Source organism: Myotis lucifugus, unplaced genomic scaffold, assembly GCF_000147115.1.
Source record: "Myotis lucifugus unplaced genomic scaffold, Myoluc2.0 scaffold_0, whole genome shotgun sequence".
Classification (NCBI taxonomy): domain Eukaryota; kingdom Metazoa; phylum Chordata; class Mammalia; order Chiroptera; family Vespertilionidae; genus Myotis; species Myotis lucifugus.
The window spans coordinates 25,708,778-25,731,851 of record NW_005871048.1 but is presented as its reverse complement, the minus strand read 5'-3'; the positions used below and the strand labels follow the sequence as shown (position 1 = coordinate 25,731,851).

General features: G+C 41.0%; 1 protein-coding gene and 1 pseudogene across 1 annotated transcript in view; both read right to left on the bottom strand.

Moving 5' to 3' along the window:
• The window catches only part of MCTP1 (multiple C2 and transmembrane domain containing 1), a 301,653-nt gene that overhangs the window by 30,270 nt on the left and 248,309 nt on the right, over positions 1 to 23,074 (bottom strand). The window lies entirely within an intron of this gene.
• LOC111825873 lies at positions 13,286 to 14,731 on the bottom strand (annotated as a pseudogene).

The following is a 23,074-nucleotide window of genomic DNA, read 5'->3' as shown; positions in this document are numbered from 1 at the left end:
GCACCCAGCTCAGTGAAGAATACAAAGCTCAGTAAATACTGAAGGGTTGCATCCACCCATCCCGATAACGTTTCATTATTCTCCAGGCTGCAGATGACTCCCAGGTGTGGCTCCGGATCACCCTGTCATCTTTCCCTCGTTAAACACATGTGATCTTTTCAACAGCAGCAGTAGCTTCATGTCAATAGATCTGCATATTCAGGGAGGAGGAGAACTGGCATGATGTTTCCTAGTGATTTAGGCTAAGAGAGCAGTTCTTTGATGACCTGGGTATTTAAGGTGAAAGTTAGGGTTGATACTGGCAAGGATTTGTCTCATTTATTCATTTCACTTTGTATTTGTGGGTCAGTTGTGATTTATGGGTACTTTTCAAAGGTCACTATCCATCTTTAAACTACATCAATCTTAAGCAGCAACCTTCCACTTTGAAGAAAGAAACTTACTGTTTCACAAACACGTTAGGCAAGAATGTGGTTTGATCAACAGCACATAGGATGCATGAAATCAACATTTATTTCTGTGACATTGCCTAAGGCAGCCAGCACACTGCTGGTTCAGATTAAAACCACTACCACAACAACTAGGGGATCTAGGGAAACACTTTGTTCTTAAATTAATTTAAATACATCCTGGAATAACAAAAGGTATTAAACTTTGCCACATGTGCCCACAATGGCATGGCACTGTAATAGGAAGACTGCTTGGTGTTGGTCTTCATAAAATGGATAACCCACTGGCATCCCTAACCTCCTTTTTAACCTTCTAGTTAAAAGCATACCACAGGATCTTAATGTTTTTTAATGTGGAATAAGGTTTAAGACAGTTTTGAATACATTTTTTATAAGGCTCAAAATCTCTTCATCACAGGAAGTGCTACAGCAATTACTTGCCAGACACAATATTTCCTTGAATCATACACATTGAAAATATATGTGTATATATATTACAAAAATAAAATTCATGTTGACTTATCATTCCTAAAATAACTTTCTCTACTCATATCCATTTATCTCTAGACAAACAGTCATTGAAAATAAGATTTGCCAAGGATTTGAATTTGTGTATCTACAGGCTCCATATTCTTACAATAAAAAAGTGGAAAAATCTACTTACATGCCTTCAGTTATCTTTGTTGAATTTGATTTTTTAGATATAAATAACCAAACTCTCAATGTAAGCCTGATACTGATAATGAATATGTTTCAGATGGCAACAGGAAAGCATACTACTGCTGCAATTACATGCAAATGTTTTGAGTGCAGGCAGTATTAAAGTCTAGTTTAAGCCACTGAATGAGGGAATTCAGAAGTTAAGTGGCTCAAAAGGAATCATTTAAACCTGCTGAGTCAGGTTTTTCAGTGAATTAGCTGCCCTTGGGAGTAAATCTGGTGTGGTTATAAGTGGTAGAAACTCCTTCTGTTGGATTTCATTATTTTAATACGAATTATTCCTGGTACCTTAGCAATTTTTATGCAAATTACATAAGGCTTCATTCTGATAGAGGCCCCTACCTCTGTTTATTTAGTCAGTCTGTCTGTATTTCCTGGTCCCCACTTTGTGCAGTGTCCTAAACCAGGCACTTGAAGGTACGGGACTTTGGTGTCCCTGAGGAGCTGAACAATCCCTACCTGCTGTCAAATACCTGAGAATCTTGCTTCCATTAATTTTCGGGGGAGTGATTATCAGGTGGGTGGGATTAATCAAAGAAGACTTCCTGGAGAAGATGAGGATATAGGATGTAGAAACACACAAATTATTATTATGTATGAGGATGAGAAATCAATGTGCTGGATTAAAGCCAAGAACCACATCAAGGAGAACCGGGGTGAGAAGAAACTGATGGGCAAGCTGCCAAGAGCCTGACGACCGAGAGCACCTACTGAGCCATCCTGACACCATCTCCTTCCTCCCTGAGGTGTGAAGTGTTCACTACTCATCTTCAGTCCATACATGTGAGAGAACCCTGAGGAGTCCACTAGAGTCTTTATTATAATCCTGTTGTCAGGCCCGGCCGGCATGGCTCAGTGGCTGAGAGTCAACCTATGAACCAGGAGGTCACAGTTTGATTCCCAGTTAGGGCACATGCCCAGGTTGCTGGCTTAATACCCAGGGTCGGGTGTGCAGGAGGCAGATGATCAATAATTCTCTCTCACCACTGATGTTTCTCTCTCTCCTGCCCCCTTCCTCTCTGAAATAAATTACTTTTATATATAAACTTAAATTTTAAGCTATTACACAGAAAACACTTAGCTTCTGGAGGTACTCTCACGTAGTGACCCTTGTAAATCAAAATCTTAAATTAAAAAAGGAATTAATGATCTCTCACATAGAAGGATAAAAATGTAACCCTCCTTTATGCATTTCTAACTGTACTTTCCTTCCTAAACCAAAGTAGAAGAGAAGACATTAAGAGACTCTGGCTTCCAACATTAAAATATTTGTGTATGCTTTTAGTAAATAGAGTGACTTATCTTCTCTTATACTAATAATTATGGTGCTAAATTCACCAGTACAAACGCAATCCTGGATGATGAAAAGGGAAATAATGCAAGCTCAGGACTCAGACCTGACAGCTATTTGGGGAGGCTCTGCTAATGGTACTACGTACATTGTGGGGTTTTTAAATTGAACCTGTGTCTGGCTTCCTCTCAGATGCTCCAGTGATAGTTGAATAACAGCAGCCATGCCACCACGTTAGCAACTTCCTCTGGGGAGAGTCACTGGCCCCCCTGCATGGGAATTTCTGCAAAGCGGCCTGGGAGAGCAGAACGTTGGGAGAGTGGGGGGGCAAATGTCTGCATGACTTGAACTGGAATTTCACCCTGTGACGCTACATGTTTCATAACCTCTCTAAACCTCAGTCGCCTCATATGTAAGATCGGGGTTAACAGTAATACCCGTTTCTTAGGGTGATGAAATTAAAATGCTCGTCCCAATGGTTGGCCCACAGCAATATTCCATAAATGTTAGCATTTATTTTATTTCCAGAATGTTTAAAGTGTATCGTGTGAGCTGTGCACTTTAAGGCAGAATCTTGAATGTCATTAAGGCAATAAAAGATTAGGGTAAAAGTTATGGAAAGTGGAAAACTATAAGGAGAAATTATTCTAACACTTTTACTTTCTGCTGCTGGCTGTAGTAGAAAGTGCACATCTTTGTTATTAGTTTTAAGTATTTCTACTGGTTTTTCATTTCTGGGGCCTGGTGATAGGTACTAAGACAATAGGGTGCCATGGCAGTCCTTTGTCTCAATGAAGTTGGAGCAGAGCCAGGAATGGTGGTGGCTGACCATCGGCTCAAACACAGCCTTCCCCAGGGCTTCCTAAGCACAGGCTAAGGAGCCCACTTACTGCCCTTCAAAAGAAGAACTAGGAATTTCTGAAGCTTCTTGGCTTTGCCAAGGACTGGACAACAGAATATCCCTTTGGTGTTTAAGAACTTAATGTTAAATTCTTAAGTGGGGGGAAATATAAAGAAAATACTATATTAAACTATCAATACCATTGATTAACTTGAGGAAGTAGCATCTATGTCCCTTCATGTCAGACTGAGGAAATGTCAATTAGATCACCTTTCTATCTATTGTGCATGTACTCGATAAGTCAGTCACTGAAACCATACTGACACCTATTATCCACCAGGCTGTATGCTGCGTGCGAGTGATACAAAGGTAATAATACTCAGCTCTGGCCCAGAAGACAAGAGGCTAATATATCCTTAGGATCTTATCTACAGGCATAGAAAGATGGGGAGATGGTAACTAGTGGAAGCAGGGAAGACATCACAGTGAAGTGATTTTATCATCTACCAACAAACATGAAAATCTAATGAAAACATCAATGTAATCCAATGTAAAAGAAAAAATCTACACAATTATTCACTGCTTTGTCACTCCTACTATTTTTCTACAAATGGGACTAAGTATGAACTTATTACACTAAAATTAACCCAAAAACTAGATCTGGAGAACTATTAAATTGGGGCTGATTAGCCAGCCTGACAACTTACTTATATTCATCTCAATAAAAACATAATTGAGGGTCTCTGATATGCCAAACATTGATTTCATGCTAGGGAGGGGGGCAAGCAGCAGAGAAGCTAGAAATAAAGGACAAAGCCGCAGCCTCAGGAAAGTGCAATGAAATAAGGGTGAATCTGAAACCTGCTTTTTGACAGGTGCCAGTGAGTTGCTCTCAGGGACACAAACCCCAGTGCTGCATAGGCCAGGCTGGACGAGAGAACAAGCACCTTGGAGAGGGACACCCACCACAGCGACCCTGGATCCTGGCCACGGGTGAAGCCAGACCCAGTGCTGCCAGAAACTTCCTATTTTTCAAGAGAACCTCAAATTCCATTTTTTTTTTCTGTGAGATCTGATTTTTAAAGGTCCCTACTCCATAGATCCTTTGTGCTAGAGGTTATAGGAAGCAGATGCGGGTTGGATGGCAGGGGCCTGGGGTTGAGGAGGCCTGTTGGGAGGCCATTGCTAGTTCCAGCAAGAGATAATGAGGACCTGACTTAAGGCAGCAGTAGTGAGATGACAAAGAGGAAGAGGCAAAAGAAGTTGTTGGCGAAACTCGGGTTTTGGGATGACAGGGCAGTTATGATGCATTAGCAGATGCAAGGAAGGCAAAAATGATGGGTTGACTTGACTCTCGTGGAGTTTTGATAAAGGGCACAGTGAGCTGTGAGTGGCCTCATTACCGCAGCATCTAAGCCACATGATCACTTCTGAAGCAGTTGGGTTTTCTTACCAAACAGTAACTCTTAATTAAATTACATCCACAGGTTTGATACCAAGACTGACTAAACCTATGTTCAGCTCCTTTCCCCAAATACAGTATCAAAGACAGAGCCTGAACACAAAGCATTTCCTGTCAGATAACCACTCGCTTTTAAGATGGTGAAAGCCAAGATGAGAAGAAAGACTCCAGAGCATTGTTATGATGTACCCCCACCTGCATGAAATAGAAATGCTCTCCAGCTGCGGCTCAGCCTGTGCGCAAACCCAGGTACAGCGAGGTCCAGGAGGGAGTTCAGGGGCTCGGGTTTGAGGACTTGCTTAATGACCCCCTTCCTGTTTGGGAGCAGTATCTCCACAAGTGAACTAGACTTTTCCCCAAGTGGATCGTGGTATCTAGATGGGGATTCCACGGCGATGCCAGAGCTGAGAGAGAGCTCTGTGGTTCAAGACACACAACAGGATAAAGGAGTTACATTGCCTTTCTTGACCTATTCTTACAGAGCGACCATTACTTTCCATGTTGTCTGAGGGAATGGGGAGGAGACATGTGTCATACATATAAAAAGAGATTGGGTCCTCCTGGCATCATTTTCACTTTGTCTCTCTCTTTTTTTGTTCTTTTTTCTTTTCAGGGGGTAGGGATGGAGGGCAGTTAGAGTGACATGAAAGAGGTGGAGAGAAAAGACATTCTATTGTTCTCTGAGTATCTTCAACAAAAGCATCAGGTACTTTTGCAGAGTGAAATTGGGGCAGAATCATTACATTTATATTCCTAGCATCTAGCACAGTGCCTGACAAATAGTAGGGGCTTAAAAATACTTACGGAAATAAATGTGTTGAAAAATAAATATTTGTAGGAGTGTTTATAAAAATGAATAAACAGAATCAACTACACTCAATGAATCTTCTAGTGAACAGCTGCAAGTAACAGAATATTCGACTAATGGTAGGTAATAGAGTTCATTTTCCTCATACAAAGACACCTTTGGGGCCCCAAGAACTATCTTTTCATCCCCACATGTTCTTCTTCACTCTCATGGTGGTAGAATGGTTACCTCAGCTCTAGGCATTACATCCACACTCAAAACAAAAAAAAAGAGAAATGATGGAGCCAGCAATATCTGCCCTTTTTATCAAGAAAGTAACACGCTTTTCAAAACCCCCCAGAAAACATCTCTTCCACAAAACATATCTGGCAAGAACTTTATCAGATGGTCATTTGTAGCTGTAATGAAACTTTAGAACATTAGTATTTAGCCATTCTTTGGCATCATGTATAAAACCAGTCTTCTGTTAGCAAGGGAAAATGGGCATTGGGTAGACAGTTAATAGTGTCACACTTTTAGAGCCCTTCCAACCTCTTACCCCTTCTGAAAACTCAAATTATGTACGGCCCTGTATTAACTTATTTCTGTCACTTTTCCCCACTTTGTGAGGGCGGAACCTGTGTTTTACTAATTTCCCCCTATCTTTTACACAGTAGGCCCCCAATAAGTGTTGTTAAATAAACAAAAACCATTATCAGTGTTTTTTGAAGTACATGTAAAATGATACTTTTTAAGTAGCTATAAAGAGGAAAAAACCATGAATTCATTTGTGCATTTAGCTACTACTCTATTTCAAACGCACTCATCAAAGTAGGCTTAAGTGAAGTTTCAGAAAGGGATGTAAGAAAAAATATAAACAACAAATATGAAACATCCTTATAATTGTAATAACAGTGCAGACCTAACTGAAAATCATCTCTATAAAATGAAGTGAACTTGTTTCTTTTTTCACTAATGCATTCTGTACCATAGATAGATAAATTATTCTAGAAATACTAATTCTTTCAAGTTTAGAAACCTTACTCAATGCACATAAAAGACTTCCCCCCGTTCCTCGCTCCAGTGCTCAGAACTATACAAACTGACCCCCACAAACCTTCTTAGCTCTGTCATTCATGACTCTCATATCCCATTATTTTGTTCTAGCCAAATTCTTCTATTCACTGCTCCTACTTCCTGGGCTTCTTACTTCCCTGGACCTTGGATACTTTGGATTCCTATCTTGGCTCTTCTGAATCTGACTTAGCCTTTAAAAGTTGGCTCAAATACCAAGTTAATAATTAGATAATGTGATATTCCAGCATTCTTTAGGCTGGACATACAGTCAGTCTATGGAATATCGTCTGCCTATGTTAGGTTTTGTTACCCCAGTTGTCACATGGTAAATTAGCTTCCTTACCTTTCCAGGCAGAGCACTGCAGCTGGGCTTGCTAGAGTTCTGATAGTGGTCATATCATCACTTAATTAACAATGCTATAATTGTATGTTAGCTAACATTTACTATATAGGAACTGTACAAAGAAATAGAATTTGGTCCTTATAATAGTAAGAGGTACTATTTGTATTCCCATCTTGCAGATGAGGCAACAGAAAATATAGCTTAGTTTCTAATCCAGGAGTCAGTAAATATTTTCTGTAAAGGGCTATATAGTAAATATTTTTGGTTTGATAGGACATACAGCCTCTGTTGCAACTACTCAGCTCTGCCAATGTAGCACAAAAGCAGCCATAGATACTAAGTAGACAAATGGATGTAGTTGTGCTCCCATAAAAGTTTATTCACAAAAACAGGCAGTGGCTGCATTTGGCTCATGGGCTGTAGTTTGTTGACCTCTGCTCTAGTCCAAATAACCCGTTTAATGTATTCGGCCAAGAGAGGGAAAGCCACTTGCTCTAGACTGCACCAGAGGCAGATCTAGAATCCAGGCCTTCTGATTGGTTGTTTAGTGGTCTTTAATGCTAACTGAATTGGGATAATTACTCCATAATAAATTAAGCTGTTGAAGCCATAAGGAAGATCTGATACTATTATCAAATTAGATCATTTTTAACTCAGATAATTAGATGGATACATGTGGATTTTATTCTACTTCTGGATCTTCCAGAGGTAAATGGACTTTTAAACTCAGTTTCCTTATTTATCTTGCAGAGGAAAGCATTTCCCAGACCAGACAATCACGTGCCACAATGGCATGTACAGGTAGGACTTAGTGCTGTTAAAAAGCAGGGTTTGGTACTCCAAAACACTGTCAGGACAGCAGTCCCTTGACAAGATTCCTCAGAGTGGCACATGGCTCCGTGCCGGGCTCCTATTTTGCCAGGGACATTCTGACATGGTTAGAGGGGCTTTTGTGGTGACAGAACAAAACCCATGGTTGCTTGACCTCCTTGGCCCCATGCTCTAAAAATTTAGTTCTGCATTGTTGATTGAAATCTGTGGGCAAGCTGTTATTCTGTGACCTCTGTTCCTTCTATTAATAGCTTTGGAATTTCCTGGAAAATATAGTTACTATTCCTTTGCACATCCACTTTTTTTAAAAAAATATTTTAATTGATGTTTTAGAGAGAGAAAGGGAGAGGATAGAAACATCCATGAGAGAGAATCCTTGATCAGCTGCTTCCTGCATGCCCCCTATGGGAGATTGAGCCTACAACCAAGGTACATGCCCTTCAGTCCATGGGCCGACGCTCTATCCACTGAGCCAAACCAGTCAGGGCCACACCACTTCTTGGGCACTGTCATGAGCACTCTAAGTTTCTCTATTATTGTCTTAGGATTCTGTGACGAAACTAATAGTTTTCAAGAATTTCTTCTTGAAGTACTGTAACATATTTCAAGCTTTCTCTTGGGCCCACAAACTAAGAAAAAAAATGAGAGAAGTAGTTTGTACCTATTATTATACTTTACTCTCCTGGGTAAAGACAAGCTGCTGTTACCTTGACGGTTCACAGAGGACTACCACAAGTAGTCTGGCCTGCCCACTCAGGAGCACTCAACACAATCAGAATCTGGGACAGGAGCTGACACAGAAGGTCAAGAAGTAGCTATCCTTCAAACGTACGCTGTAATTGTGGCCCTCACAGCATTCTTGTCCTTGGCTTATGTCATGACCTGGGTTATGTTTTGATTCTCAGCGTCCATATCTTATTAGATGATGTGCATCACATTTAAATACTTAGATCAACCTTGAAGGAGGTTCAGAATCCTCGCCAGCCTATATAATTTTTGCTAGTCCAATCTGTCATTAAGGAGACTAAAGAATTTTTTTTTCTTTGAGTAGACAGAAGCATTTGCTGTGGTTGCCTGGGCAAAAGACACCTGCAATGGTGTCTTAACAGTTGACACCACTTAGCACTTAAGATATATACAGTCCTGTGGCCTGAAACCTGCTTTTGAAGAACAAAAAATATTAAAAATATTTTCTCAAAGCAGTGGAAAAAGAGAGAGGTTCCCTAAATTTCAGAACCTATAATACTGTATTAAAGTGAATAAGAAAAGGAGAAGCAATTTCCTGTTAGGGAAAGCATTGGTGGAGCCTTGGATCAAGAGCTATACATATATTTTATCAATGCTGTAAAGTAAATACTACTGCTAGATCCACTAGACATATGAGCAAACTGAGACCACAGAGTGGTTAGGCAAGTTACCCAAGGTCATGTAGCTGGTAAATGATGGAGCTGGGATCTAAATCGAGAAAATCTGAGTCCAGAGCCTGAATGAACTATTACCCTGATCTGTACAACCAGCTGGTAAAATCTATATTCTTCAGTGGAGACCTGATGAGTGAGAAACAAAGAGAGGATATAGCATATTCCAGTTTCCTTATTCCCTAGAACACTACTGACATGTCAAAGAGTGCACCTGCCCTGTGCTATTGTCCATGCCTGGGCAGCCACAGAGGGAGGGGGCAGTCATAGGAATCTGTGATCGCATTTCAACATTGCTATTTCCCAACAGTGATGGGAGTCTGCACCTTGCTTTTGTAATGTTATTTAAGTGAAGGGGGAAGCATTAAGCTGTTAAAGGCTCCAATGACATATTTTTGGGTAGATAAGACTTGTTTTTTATAGTCATTTTCTCCTTTCATTAATTTAGACTCATGCAACTCCTACTCCTTTGTAGTCATCATCAAGGCCCTGCCCAAATATTCTGGCTTTTTCTTTTGGGGCCTGTGGTAAGATTGTACTTTTCTAGCTCCTGGAAGTGACTTGCATTGGCCAATGAAAGGTGAACAGCAATGGTCTGTGTTGTCTCCAGGAGGAAGCCTCAGAAGTCAATGCGTGCTTTGCCATGGTTCTCCTTTTGATTTGGTAACTAGCGAAATAGCAGCTGCTCTGTCAGCCTAGGTGAGGATGACAGCCAAGGGAAGGAGCAAAGCCCCCTGCCCACCTGTGATGAACACATGGCATAAGCAGACATAAAGCACTGAGGTTCAGAGCCACCAAGATTTGGAGTCATCACTGCAGCGAAACCATTCCTATCCTTACTGGTCCACTCCTGCAGAAAATATTGATGCTTAACTCACAGCAGCAACATAGAGAATACAGCAGAAGAAGGGAGTAGGCTTCTGGCTGTTGCAAAGGCCATTGATGCTACCAGCTAACAGGAAATATCCAGGTGTTTCCATAAAGACTGGGAACGGCAGTCCAGGAAGAAAATCCCTCATCTCCCAGGACTGGAACCTGGTCAGGGTTTCTCTGGAAGTAGAAGTTGGAATTTCCATTTCCTGCAACTGGCCCAAGCTGTCAGCAGCATCCAAGAAGCCTCAGACCTTTCCCAGGTGTCCATAGACACTAGCAAGCACTGAGTCTATGAAAGCACTGTGGGCTTTTAACTGAAAACTGGCCAGGCTCTGAGATAGGAAACATACTATTTCAACTTTCTGGATAGACATGATCAGTCAATAGAGCAACCGAGGGCTTTTCTCTCTCCTTTTCTCCTTTCAGTGATAATCGAAAAGAGCAATGCTGGAGTTAGGGGTTTAAACAGAAAGAAATTGAAATCCATGACAGTGATGACTTAATAATATTGCAAATTATAGTTTTTAGTTCAGGAAATTTAGCATACCAAATCACAGTTTAATTTCCTTCTACAGAGCCCAGACATGGAAGATAGTGTATGACAGAGGGGTCAAGGTAGGGTGGAGGAAGGGGGTGAAGATGTGAATAAGGAAAAAAAAATTGTTACAGGTGCCCTTGAAAAACTAATAAAAATGACCCGGAGAATGTAAACAAGTTTGTTAATATGTGCGAGGCCTACAGCCCTGATCTTTGGGAGGCCAAGTGTCCTTGTTTCCTTCTGTCCAGGTGCATGCTTCTCCTGCCTGGTGGGATGTGAGGATCCAGTCCCCAGAAGGAATGCATAAACTGTGCAGAGCCCTGACAGCTGTTTTTTTAAAAAAAATGACTTTGAGAGTGTCAGCAAAACTGAGCCGCTGTTGAATGACATGTGTCCTTGATTGTGCACGCATAATGCCGCATGAAGGAATGCAGAGTGGGGGAGCTGAATCACTTAATGATCTGTCTTTTGTTCCAAGATCAACCTTTTAGAAATGAACCACTATTCAATCCCTACTCACCACTCACCTTGTAAAATATTCAACATAGCTTCCTCAGGTATATCAATTAATTCTCCTGGATGAAGCAGTGTTTATAAGATAATTGGGAAAGAATTCTTTGGCCTGAATTTCATTCAAAATGATGACCTGAGTTCCAGCTAACGCAAGGTACGAGGACAAGCCCTCCAAGCTAGCTGGGGAAATATTAGTTGTTCAAACCTGTCAGTATCACCCAGTCAGACAGCAGCTGATCAACTAGACCAAATGTTCACCAGAGAACCTTGGAGTTATATGCCTTTGTATGTACCTGAGTTCAGAGGTTAGGGTCAAATAGCTAGGTTGAGTTTTCAGGTGCTTGAAACTAAAGTTCTCAAACTCTAAAGTGACTAAGAATCACCTAGTCAAAAAAAAAAAAAAATTCCTGGGTCTCACTCCATCCTTACCGAATTCAAATCTCTTGGGGTGGGGCTAAAGAATCTATGTTTTAAAATGGTCCCTAGATGACTTTGATGAAAACTAGGGCCTTTTCTTTAAGATATCCTCAAATTTAGCAGAGCTGTAAAAAGAAAACAACTCGTCATAGACATAAAAATCACAAACACAAAAGCACCCAAGGGAGGAAAAAACACACACACTTCAATCCAAAGAACTCATGTGAGTAGAGAAATCATATATCCTTTACCATTTAAACCAGGGGTGGGGAACCTTTTTTCTGCCAAGGGCCATTTGATATTTATAACATCATTGGAGGGCCATACAAAATTATCAACTTAAAAATTAGCCTGCTCTATTTGGTCAAATATTTAATTAACTCACCCCTAATGCCTTGGCAGGGCCAGACCAAATGGATAGTTTTGTAGGCCTTATATGGCTCACAGGCCAGGCGTTCCCTACCCTCGATCCAAACCAAGACACTTCAGAAAGTGAAATTGGCCACTATTAATAAACAGTAGGAAACCAGGTGTAAACGGGGATCTGCTAAGGCAAACAAAGACTCCTGGTCACCTGAGTTGTAAGACTAATTTAGGCAGGAAAGTTGATTAGTTAGGATTCAGGCCACAAACTCAACAGACAGCCCTCATCCAAGTCTTGAGGCTTATCGATCACTGCAAATATTTTAATAGGGAGGGTTTATAAGCCCTAAATCCAGAGGATCTATTTTAAAGGCTTGCACTGGCTTGGACAGGGCAGGATAAACTCTCAGGTCCCAATTACCCTGAGTTGGAAGAGACCAGCAGAAACCTTGACCTCACAGTGGAAGAGGGCATACAGCAGTGACATTTATCCACAGCCACTTCATGAAATGTAAAGGACATCCTCAGAGGCAGAGAAGATAAATAAACCTGGCATTATTCTACTCCTTATATTCATCTAACAGTTTCTAGACAACACCTTTTCCCCAAGTTTTCAGTTTCATTCTCACACCTTTTGCACAAACCACCTAACAATTATTGTCACATAGATTTCCTACTGCTTTCTTCCTGGGGGAACCATTTTAATAGTTTTTTTAGGATAAAGAAAGAATGGGCTGTGCATTTTCATTATTCAATTATACAAAGTAATCAGCATGTAAACATTGTTTTAGAAGTGCAAAATAGCTAAATGCAAAAACATGTATTTCTAAGAAATTTCATTTATTTAGGTTTAATAATGATTGTAGTACAAAGTTACTTTTGCAAATAACTATAATGATGTTATTGTATATTTACTTTCAGATATCTCTTCCATTTTTTCAAATAAACTCAAGATATAGTTTTCTTTTTTTCATTAACTAAGATGTCTTTATTATTTGTGATTAATCACTATGCTTTAATTATGTTCAATTTGTAACAAGGAAATTGGGGGTCACCACAACATGAGGAACTGTATTAAAGGGTCGCAGCATTAGGAAGGTTGAGACCACTGGTCTAAGGTTTATTTCTACCTCAATTGCTGGCCCCTACCCAGCCTGGCCCTGGTCTGGGCTTGGGCAGGAGGCAAACAACTGATATGTTTCTCTCACATCGATTATTTCTGTCTTTCCCTCTCCCCCCCACTCTCTCTAAACATCAATGGGACAATATCCTCGGGTGAGGATTAAAAAAACAAACAAAGGTGGGTAACCTGGTCAGAAGGTCAAATCTTCAAAGTGCATGCAAGCTGCTCCTCCAAGGGAGTCAGGACTGAATGTTCCAGAGCATTTTCAGGAAGGCCTGCGGGGATGGTGCCTCCACAATCTGGAAGGTGTTCTGGACTCTGCCGAACAGGATGAAGTATTTCGTCTCCATACAGATGAACCCCAAGTGGTCCTCATCGAACAGGATGAAGACTCCAGGGAAGCGCTCCTGGTCGGCTAAGCCACATAAAGTAAGAGTTTCCACGGCATAGAAACACATCCTGCAGGTTCGGGGGTAGTTCTGGTGTCTTGAGTTCACGCCCACAGGCAGAACAAACGGAACAGGATGCTCCTCCGAAGCTGCAGCCCCGGACTCCCCGACGCTGGGCTGGGCAGGGCTCTGCCAACCATGGCCCTGGCTTTCCTCAGTCCCGTCTTCTTGCTGCTGCTGCTCCCAGATCACCTGATCGTCAATCTCCTGGACCACGCGGGAGAGCTTGTTGAAGTTGCGGAAGATCTTGCCATCTCGCAGCTGGATGCGGCGCATGAGGTGGATCTCTAAAGTCCAGATGAAGTATCCCGTGATCTTCGTGACCCTGGCATACTGCCCATGGAAGCTGAGCATGGCAATCATTAGGCCGAAGCGATCGTATTTTCCTTGGAAGAGGCCTGGCCTGATGAGGTCGTCCGGGTGGTTTGGCGGGAGGTAGAGGCGGCGGTAGGTCAGGCAGTCATACTGATGTCTGTCCTCCTGCACCAGCACCTGCCCCCATTCGTCCCTAAGCCGCGTTGGTAAATCCTTAAGGTGGTCTGTCTTGTTGCACTGGGTGGTGAACTTGTCCTTCTGAATCTGCATGTGGCGGTTGTGGGGCCTGCTGTGGCGGCCTTCCATGCACTCCACCATGGCTGATGTCCTCTCCGTCAGGCGAATTCTGAACGCGGGCTTGAATTGCATTGGGCGATCCACATGGGTGTTAAGGAAAGGCCCGTACGTCCAACCAGTAATGCATAAGCCGTCCACAACGACATTCAGCAGTGTTCTATGGTCCTCAGTATCTAGCTGCCACAATCCCAAAATGTGTCTGTATGGGAACAGCTTCGCATAGACTTCTCGATAAGACATACCTATCGTCTCCAGATTCTGCAAGTTTTCACAAACGCCAAACTCCTCCCGGCAGCGCCATCTCCAGATGCTGTCGATGTGCAAGATGTGGTGGAATTTGGTGCAAGTCAGGGCCAGGCTGCGCAGATCAGTGCCGGGGAGCGAGGTGAAGATCTGCACCAGCATCTCCACCGGCAGGTCCTGCAGTGAGCAGTGCGGGGGCAGCATGGGGCTCGCGATTCCTCCACTCCCCGCACAGCACCGCGCTGCTGCGTCCGCCTTGAGGTGCTTTTCTGCCGGGGCCGGCTTGCCCTTGGCCGCTGCCTTCTCAGCTAGGCGCTGGCACTCCTGACACATACATCCCCGGGAAGAGCCCAAGCCACAGAGGCTAGCGCACTCCTCCATGCTTCCACGCACAACAATCACCACAGCATGGGCCACCGCGCCTCAGCAGGGTTTTAAGCTGGCTCAGACCGCCCTAAAGTCCAGCCACGCCCCCTCAGAGAGGAGCCAATTGTAGGACTTTATTTATTTTAATTAAATCTTTATTGTTCAGATTATTACATTAGTTCCTCTTTTTTCCCACCATAACTCCCCTCCACCCAGTTCCCACCCCACCCTCCGCCCTCACTCCCCACCCACTGTCCTCATCCATAGGTGCACGATTATTGTCTAATCTCTTCCTGCACCCCCCACACCCCTTTCCCCCCAGGAATAGTCAGTCCATTCCCTTTCTATGTCCCTGATTCTATTATAATCACCAGTTCATACTGTTCATCAGATTATTTATTCACTTGATTTTTAGATTCACTTGTTGATAGATGTGTATTTGTTGTTCATAATTTGTATCTTTACCTTTTTCTTCTTCTTCCTCTTCTTAAAGGATACCTTTCAGCATTTCATATAATACTGGTTTGGTGGTGATGAACTCCTTCAGCTTTTCCTTATCTGTGAAGCTCTTTATCTGACCTTCAATTCTGAATGATAGCTTTGCTGGATAAAGTAATCTTGGTTGTAGGTTCTTGGTATTCATCACTTTGAATATTTCTTGCCACTCCCTTCTGGCCTGCATAGTTTCTGTTGAGAAATCAGCTGATAATCTTATGGGTACTTCCTTGTAGGTAATTGACTTTCTTTCTCTTGCTGCTTTTAGGATTCCCTCTTTGTCTTTTGCTCTGGGCATTTTAATTATGATGTGTCTTGGTGTGGTCCTCTTTGGATTCCTTTTGTTTGGGGTTCTCTGCGCTTCCTGGACTTGGAAGTCTATTTCTTTCACCAGGTAGGGGAAGTTTTCTGTCATTATTTCTTCAAATAGGTTTTCAATATCTTGCTCTCTCTCTTCTTCTGGCACCCCTATAATTCGAATGTTGGTACGCTTGAAGCTGTCCCAGAGGCTCCTTACACTATCTTCATATTTTTGGATTCTTTTTTCATTTTGCTTTTCCAGTTGGGTGTTTTTTGCTTCTTCGTATTTCAAATCTTTGACTTGATTTTTGCAATCCTCTGGTCTGCTGTTGGGAGTCTGTATAATATTCTTTATTTCAGTCAGTGTATGCTTAATTTCTAGTTGGTCCTTTATCACAACATCGAGGGTCTCACTAGATTTCTTGAGGGTCTCACTACATTTATCGGCAGTTTCTAGAAAGTTCTTGAAGAACCTTAAAAGTGTGGTTTTGAACTCTATATCCAGTAGTTTGCTTTCCTCCATTTCTGTCATTTGTGTCCTGTTTCTTTGTCTTGGCATTTTTTATGCTTCGCTGTGTTGATAGAGTGGCTTTGTATGCTAAGTGTCCTATAGGGCCGAGTGGCTCAGCCTCCCCAATTACCTGAGGTAGACACTCTTGGTGCACCCCCTTGTGGGCTTTGTGCACAGTCTTGTTATAGTTAAGCCTTGATTGTTGTAGGTAACACTGGGAGGATTTGACCTCCAGGCCAATTGGCTGTGAGAATCAGCTGTGTCTACGGTGGGAGAACTTCTGTACTGAAGACACCCTTATGGGGCAAGACTTGCTTCAGTGGGGCTTTGGTGCTCACTAAGTCTGCCCCCTGAGTGTGTCCCTTATGGGTCTGAGGAGTTGTACTTGGATGGTCCCACTCTGACCACTGGGTACACTGGCTCTTGGATCTAAGGAGGTGCTAATCTAGCCTCTGCCTGAGGCTACCCAGCAGAAACCAGCTGTAAAGCAATGCAAATTGCCCTGGGGCCTTGGGGCAGCTGCAGTTTGTTAAGTAATTTTCAGATTACAAAGGGCCGGGCCTTTCATATGCAAAAGCCTCTGTGCACGGCTTGGGCGGGGTGGAGTCCCAGGGGATCAACAGGGCTGGCTGAGTGAGCCAGCAGTATGGCTGCCCTCAGTCCTGCCTTCAGAGGTCCTGGCAATCGCTGTGAGTGCCTCCAAGAGAAAGCTGCCCTCGAGTTCCGACGGATGCCAGACAGTCCCGTTTCTCCCGTATGAGTCTGGGTCCCCAGAGACTCGCCCAGAATTGGAGCTTAGAGCCTGAGGCTCCCTCCCAATTGAAAAAGACAATCATGTCCTCAGCCGCCAGCCCTCTCCGCATGCACCTCCGCACCTTTGTATTTAACTTCCTCACTGCACCTCCTCTGAGTCTCGGTATGCTTTTCTCTTTCCTTCTAGTTGTAGAATTTCCACTCAGCCAGCCTTCCTGTGGTTCTGGATGATGTCCGTTATGTCTTTTAGTTGTATTTTTGCAGTGGTTGTCAAGATATAGTTTTCATTCAATAATGCATCTATTAGCAAATAAAACTCTACTCTTAGTTTTACAAGTAAATTCGTCAATATTGAAAACTCCTTCTTAGAATATGAAGACTAAAGAAAATGTATATGCGGAAGAATCTGGGTCTTCATAAAATAACTTCCCTTCTAGAAATTACATATAGAGTGGACTACACTTTTTCTGTGCATAGTTGCCAGTACATGGAATGGAAGGAAAGCATAACTGGTGTGCTGACCCCCAGAGAAAAGCAGCATCTGAGGAAACATTGAAATAATTACTAAATATGTGTATAAAAGAGGCAAGTGATAGTTACAGGAGAAGGGAAAGAGAAGGTAAGGAGGAGAAAAATTGTTCTTAGATGATTATAAAATACTAGAGGCCGGATGCATGAAATTCGTATAAGGGGCTCGGCCCTCACAGCCCCGGCTTCGTCCGGAAGGTTGTTGGCTGAACAGTCTAATTAGCATATTACACTTTTATTATTAGAGATATCTCATTTACCTGAGAGAGCTAAAGTGCATTGCCTATGCTTTTTAAAAACTGCTCTTAATTACCCTTGAGGCCAGAATTCCATAAGAGGTAAATACGTTTTTAGATAGTTTTCTAAAATATGTATAATTTACTCAAGGAAAAAAGATCTGTGTCCCCTGGAGCCAACTGAGCCTCACAGGTAAATACAATTTTAAGTAGATTCCTAAAGAGTATATTATGTACAGTGGCTGATGGAGTGGAATGCCTATGAAGAAGCTTGGAAAGTCCGTCAGTTAAGTACATAATAAAAATGTATTGGAAAAATCCATTATTTCTCAGTGGACTATAATTGGCTATGCATAGTAAAAAGTCTTATTTTCAAATATGTATTCTGCATCCACAGAGTTTTAAATCCCAATAACTGTGTTATTTTTAAAACTCAAAATGCTAAGCAATATTAGTGAAAGAGACTGAGGAACCTATGGTAGATGTCATTCTATAATTCACAACTCTCTCTGATAACTTTTTGTCTTCTTTTAATGCAGACTTCATTTAAGGCCATAGGTGAAAAGTTAAAGATGGATTACAAAATTAAACTTTCTTTATCAAACAGTTTAATTGATGCTTTCAGAAGTGTCAAAGTACATTTAACTTTTAAATATAAGTTAAAGTGTTCAGAGTAACATAATCATCTTATTCTGCCATTTATACCTTCGCTTGGTAGGCAAGCCTTCCTTATCCTACTGATTAAGAGGCTTCCTCCTTCCAACTCTTCACCATTCTTCCATCCCATCCACTCAATTTTGGCTTTCCTTGTCCTTTCACTCCCATGGACTTTATTGTACCTGTCATTATGTACTTTCTGTATTACCCTGCTTCTGTACAAATCATCCTGGGCTGTGAACTGTTCTGCTGTTGGCGCTACATACTCCTTTTATGTCGTATAGCCCCAGACAGACTTTCACAATTACTTGAGTATCCATTCATTTATCTTGTGTTGACAGGCTATTACATCCCTCCCAAGTATTCTTTCAATCCTCCTCTTTTCTCCAGAGCATTCCATTTCAACTTTCAACTCACAATCGGCGACTATTTCTTCCACTTTCCTGGAAAGAGATGAGGCCACATGTGTTTCCTCAACACCCACCCTTTCACCTAGAATCTCTCCATGGAACTCATTCCTGATCTTCTTTTCTTTCTTCCACCCAAGCCTGTCTCTCCTGAAACCTTGATTCTCTAGCTCTGGAACTCAGCCTTCCCTACTGGTTCCTTCTAAAATAGCACGAGTTCTCCATTACCAAAACACACTCCACAAGTTCCTGTTTCTCCTCTACCTTTTCAGCGTCAAACCACTTTGAAGGGCGGTTCATACAAACTGGTTTGATTTGCCTTGTGCTCTGCTCTCACCACTCTAGGGGAACCATAAGCACCAATGTCATGACAGATCTAACCACTATGTTCATAATGCTTTCCTCAGTTCTCATCTCACATAAGCATTTGCCATATTTAATTCTAGTGATATATTTTTCAAAACTTTTGGCTTCCATGATAGAGAGAGACCTTCTAATTTCCCTCCTGCCACTCAGATGATTTCTTCTCAGCATTTGCTCTGTTCATCACCCTCCCTGGCCCCTTAAATAGAGGCATTCTTCACAAAAATGTTCTAGTTCTCCCCCTCTTCACTTTCAATAACCTGTCTCAGTAATTACTTTTATCTCTAATGAGTACTTCTCAAATTTAAGTCTCTATAACCTCTTCTTTGAATTCCAGATTTTTATTTCTTTTTATTTTTTTAATCCTCACCCAATGATATTTTTTCCATTGATCTTTAGAGAGAGAGAGTGGGAGAGAGGGAGGAGGGGGAAGAGAGGGAGAGAAATATTGAGAAGAACATTGATGTGAGAGAGACACATTGACTGGCTACCTCCTGCATGTGCCCTGACTGGGGCCAGGGATCAAACCTACAACTGAGGTATGTGCTCTTGACCAGAATCAAACCCATGACCCTTTGGCCAACAGGATCATGCTCTAAACACTGAGAAAACTGACCATGGCGAGATTTCTATTTCTAATATCTGCTGGAATACCCAGTTTGATGTCCTGATGACATTTCAAACTCAGTATCTGAGAAACAGAAATAGTTTTCTTCCCCTCTAAAATCTGTTCCTATTCAGACCTTCTGTTCCATTTAATAACATGACAATCTTCCTGGGCACTAATAATGCTGCTACTGCTAACAATAATGATACTACTAATCATAGTAAGAATTTTATTAGTATAATATGATTAGTAGTGAAGAATAAATTAGATGATGCATGTGAAGTGCTTACCACAATGCCTGACACATGTCTACAAAAAATTGAAAGGGTAAAAATAATAAATGTCAACTGAGGAGAACAAATGCATCATTATATGTTCTGAAGTGGAGCTCACTATTGGCTGGGGTTGAGGTAGGAGGCAGATTCCAGTTGGATCTTAAAGAATGGATGGGTCTTGAATAAGCAGAAAGGGCATTTCATGTAGACAGCATGGCATAGCATATCAAAAGAATCTAAAATTAAGGGAAAAAATGAGGAATATTACAACAGCAATATCTATAGAATTAGGCAGAGAGAATCACCAAAGAGGATTTGATTTTTTTGAGTTTTCATGAGTAATATAATTGTGCTACTGGTAGATATCCATGAGCTAGGAAAGGAAAGTATTTTAAGAGGAAGAATTCAAGTTAAAATAGAAATATGCTGAATTTGGGGTTATGATGGGACAACTTTCAATGTCCAAGAGGGTGAAAGAGGCAACAGACTTGGGACAAAAGGCATACCAGAGATTTTTAGCTTCTCAAGAAGAAGAATTAAGTCTCATTTCTCTTTTTATCCCTCAGAGCACCTAGCATTGTGCTTTGAACATTCTAAGTACATATTATTGCATAAATGAATGAATAAATGAATGAAAATAAAGATTTTGGAGTTATATTCAAGGAAGTGACAGTTAAAACTGTGGGTATATATTAATTCTCTGATGAAGAACAAAATTGGGAGGTACACCCAAACATTTGAGACAAAGACAAAAATCAATCTATAATAATAAAAGCATAACATGCTAATTAGACAGGACATCCTTCTGGACAAAGCCAGGGCTGCGAGGAAAGCCCGGGTCCTGAGTGCCTGCCGGTGGCCAGAGAGAAGCCTGGGTCCTGGGTGCCAGAGGGAAGCCGATGCCAGCAGCTGGGGGAAGGAAGGCCTACTCTTGCACGAATTAAGTGGATCGGGCCTCAAGTGTTTGAGTAAAACAAGAGTGTAGAGGGATGTTAAATGGTGGTCAAGAAGGAAATGGGATAAACACATTTTAGGTAGAACACCAAGTGAAGTTACTGATGTCTTCATGGACCAAGTTTAGTAAAGTGTTGTATATAGAAGCCACAAAGGAAGAATTAAGATACAACAAAAGTGGGGCATAAATGAAGGCCATTGATGTAAAGCATTCCTGAGAGTGATGTGGAATGAAGGAAAAGAAAACTCATTCGATTTTGATAATATCATGCTAAGTGAAATAAGTCAGACAGGAAAAGTCAAGAACCACATGATTTCACTCGTATATGGAATATAAACTTGAAAGCAACAAATAAACCAACAAAAACTCATAGACACAGACAACAGTATGGTGGTTACCAGAGGGAAAGGGGGTGGAGGGGATGTAGAAAAGGGTTAAAGGGGGTCAAATATATGGTGACAAAAGGAGACTTGACTTTGGCTGGTGAACACATATAGATAATGTATTATAGAATGTGTACTTGAAACCTATATAATTTTATTAACCAACGCTACCCCAATAAATTTAACAAAATTTTAAAAACACAGAAAACTCACTACATTCTTTTAAGATATATCAGTACATGATGTGAAAAATAGATATTTGTCATAGGTATGCAAATATTTATTAAGTGCATGCATGCATGAATATGTGAAAGAATGGAGTGAATCATTCCTACTGAATGAGAAAATACCACATTTTAATTTCTTTTTACTTAATCAGAAATTTCCACCTTTATTTCTGTGGTGCAGAGTGTGTAAATAGATGCACACATACCTATAAGTGGCAAAGTTGATAAAAAGTCATCTCTTTCTAACATATTACTCCTTTATCTGTCGTTATGGGAAAAGACCCACACAGGAAGTTATATCACTATGATTTAGACTGTGAGGAGGGGAATATTTATAAACAAACACAAGGAATTTTAATTTTCATATTGATTGTTTTAGTATAAGCTATAACCCCTCCAAGTGGGTGGCTCCATCTGGATAGTTTCTTTTATTAAAACTAATTGTTCTGTATGTTTGGAAAATGTACAATTTTATCATCACAGAGAAAAATCTGCACAATATTAAAATATGAAAAGCAAACATGACTTATGGAAACAAAGAACACCTGAAATTAATAAGCATCTATTTATCTTTCCTCATATAATGAGAAACAGATATAAAAAATTATTTTAGATATGGATTTGGCTTTTTTTAACGCTATGAAATTCATGCTGAGTGGAGAAAACTCAAGCTTGATACATTCAACTTATAGTACATTTTCAAGGTGAATTACTAAATCCTCAAAACCTGACCTTCTAATGAAGGCACTGATGCAAGCACAGAGTTGGTGAAAAACCACAAAGATATAAAAATGCATAGATATATGATCAACTAGGGACAAATTTTGATGGAATTATCACCAGATCTCTACAGGCAAGGAATATCTGTCAAACATGCCTACCATAGGCTTTGATTCCATTAATTCCTCAAGAAAAGACATCAGGTAGAGTTCTGGATACCAGGTGTGTAAACACGTAGAGATTCTGATATTACAATATCTTTCACATAGAAACCTGAACACAACCCAACCAGATGCAGCAGCCCATTTCCACTGGGAATGCTACCTACCCTTTTACTACTGGTATCATTATTTAAATGTTTAATGTAGGAGAAACTGAAGGCCAAAAAAGAACACGCCTGCACTTAATTTCAAGTGACAGCTAATACAGTGCATTAAAGGTGTAATACTATACACATGGTAGTTATATATAAATAGTAACATTAAAAGGGGTTACAACATTCCTAAGACATCCTAAGTCTAAAACACTTAAAAAGCACATTTGCAGTACAACTTATCTTAAATTATTTTAATTGGTTTCAAGAAGACTTCAGATTAATGATGGGCTTTGACTTTTTCTGATTATAAAAGAGAAACACAGATTAATGCTTTTTAGGCAGCCTAACATCATTCCCAGGTAGACTGCCCTGTAACCTGTGTTACTTAAATCCCATTAACTATCAACGAATGGCATTTTCATATTAAGCGTTTTATGTAAATTTTGTTTTCCAAAAGTTGTTAGTTCTCTTAATAAATATAGCTAATGCAAAATGTCTTTTTCTTTCTTTCTTTTGTTCTTTCTTTGCATTCATTATCCAGTAACTTTTAGAAAGAGAAAGGGTTGGTCGGGGGAGGCAGAATGACAGAGCTGGAATACTTAGCAACCATTTCATTGTTGAGGGA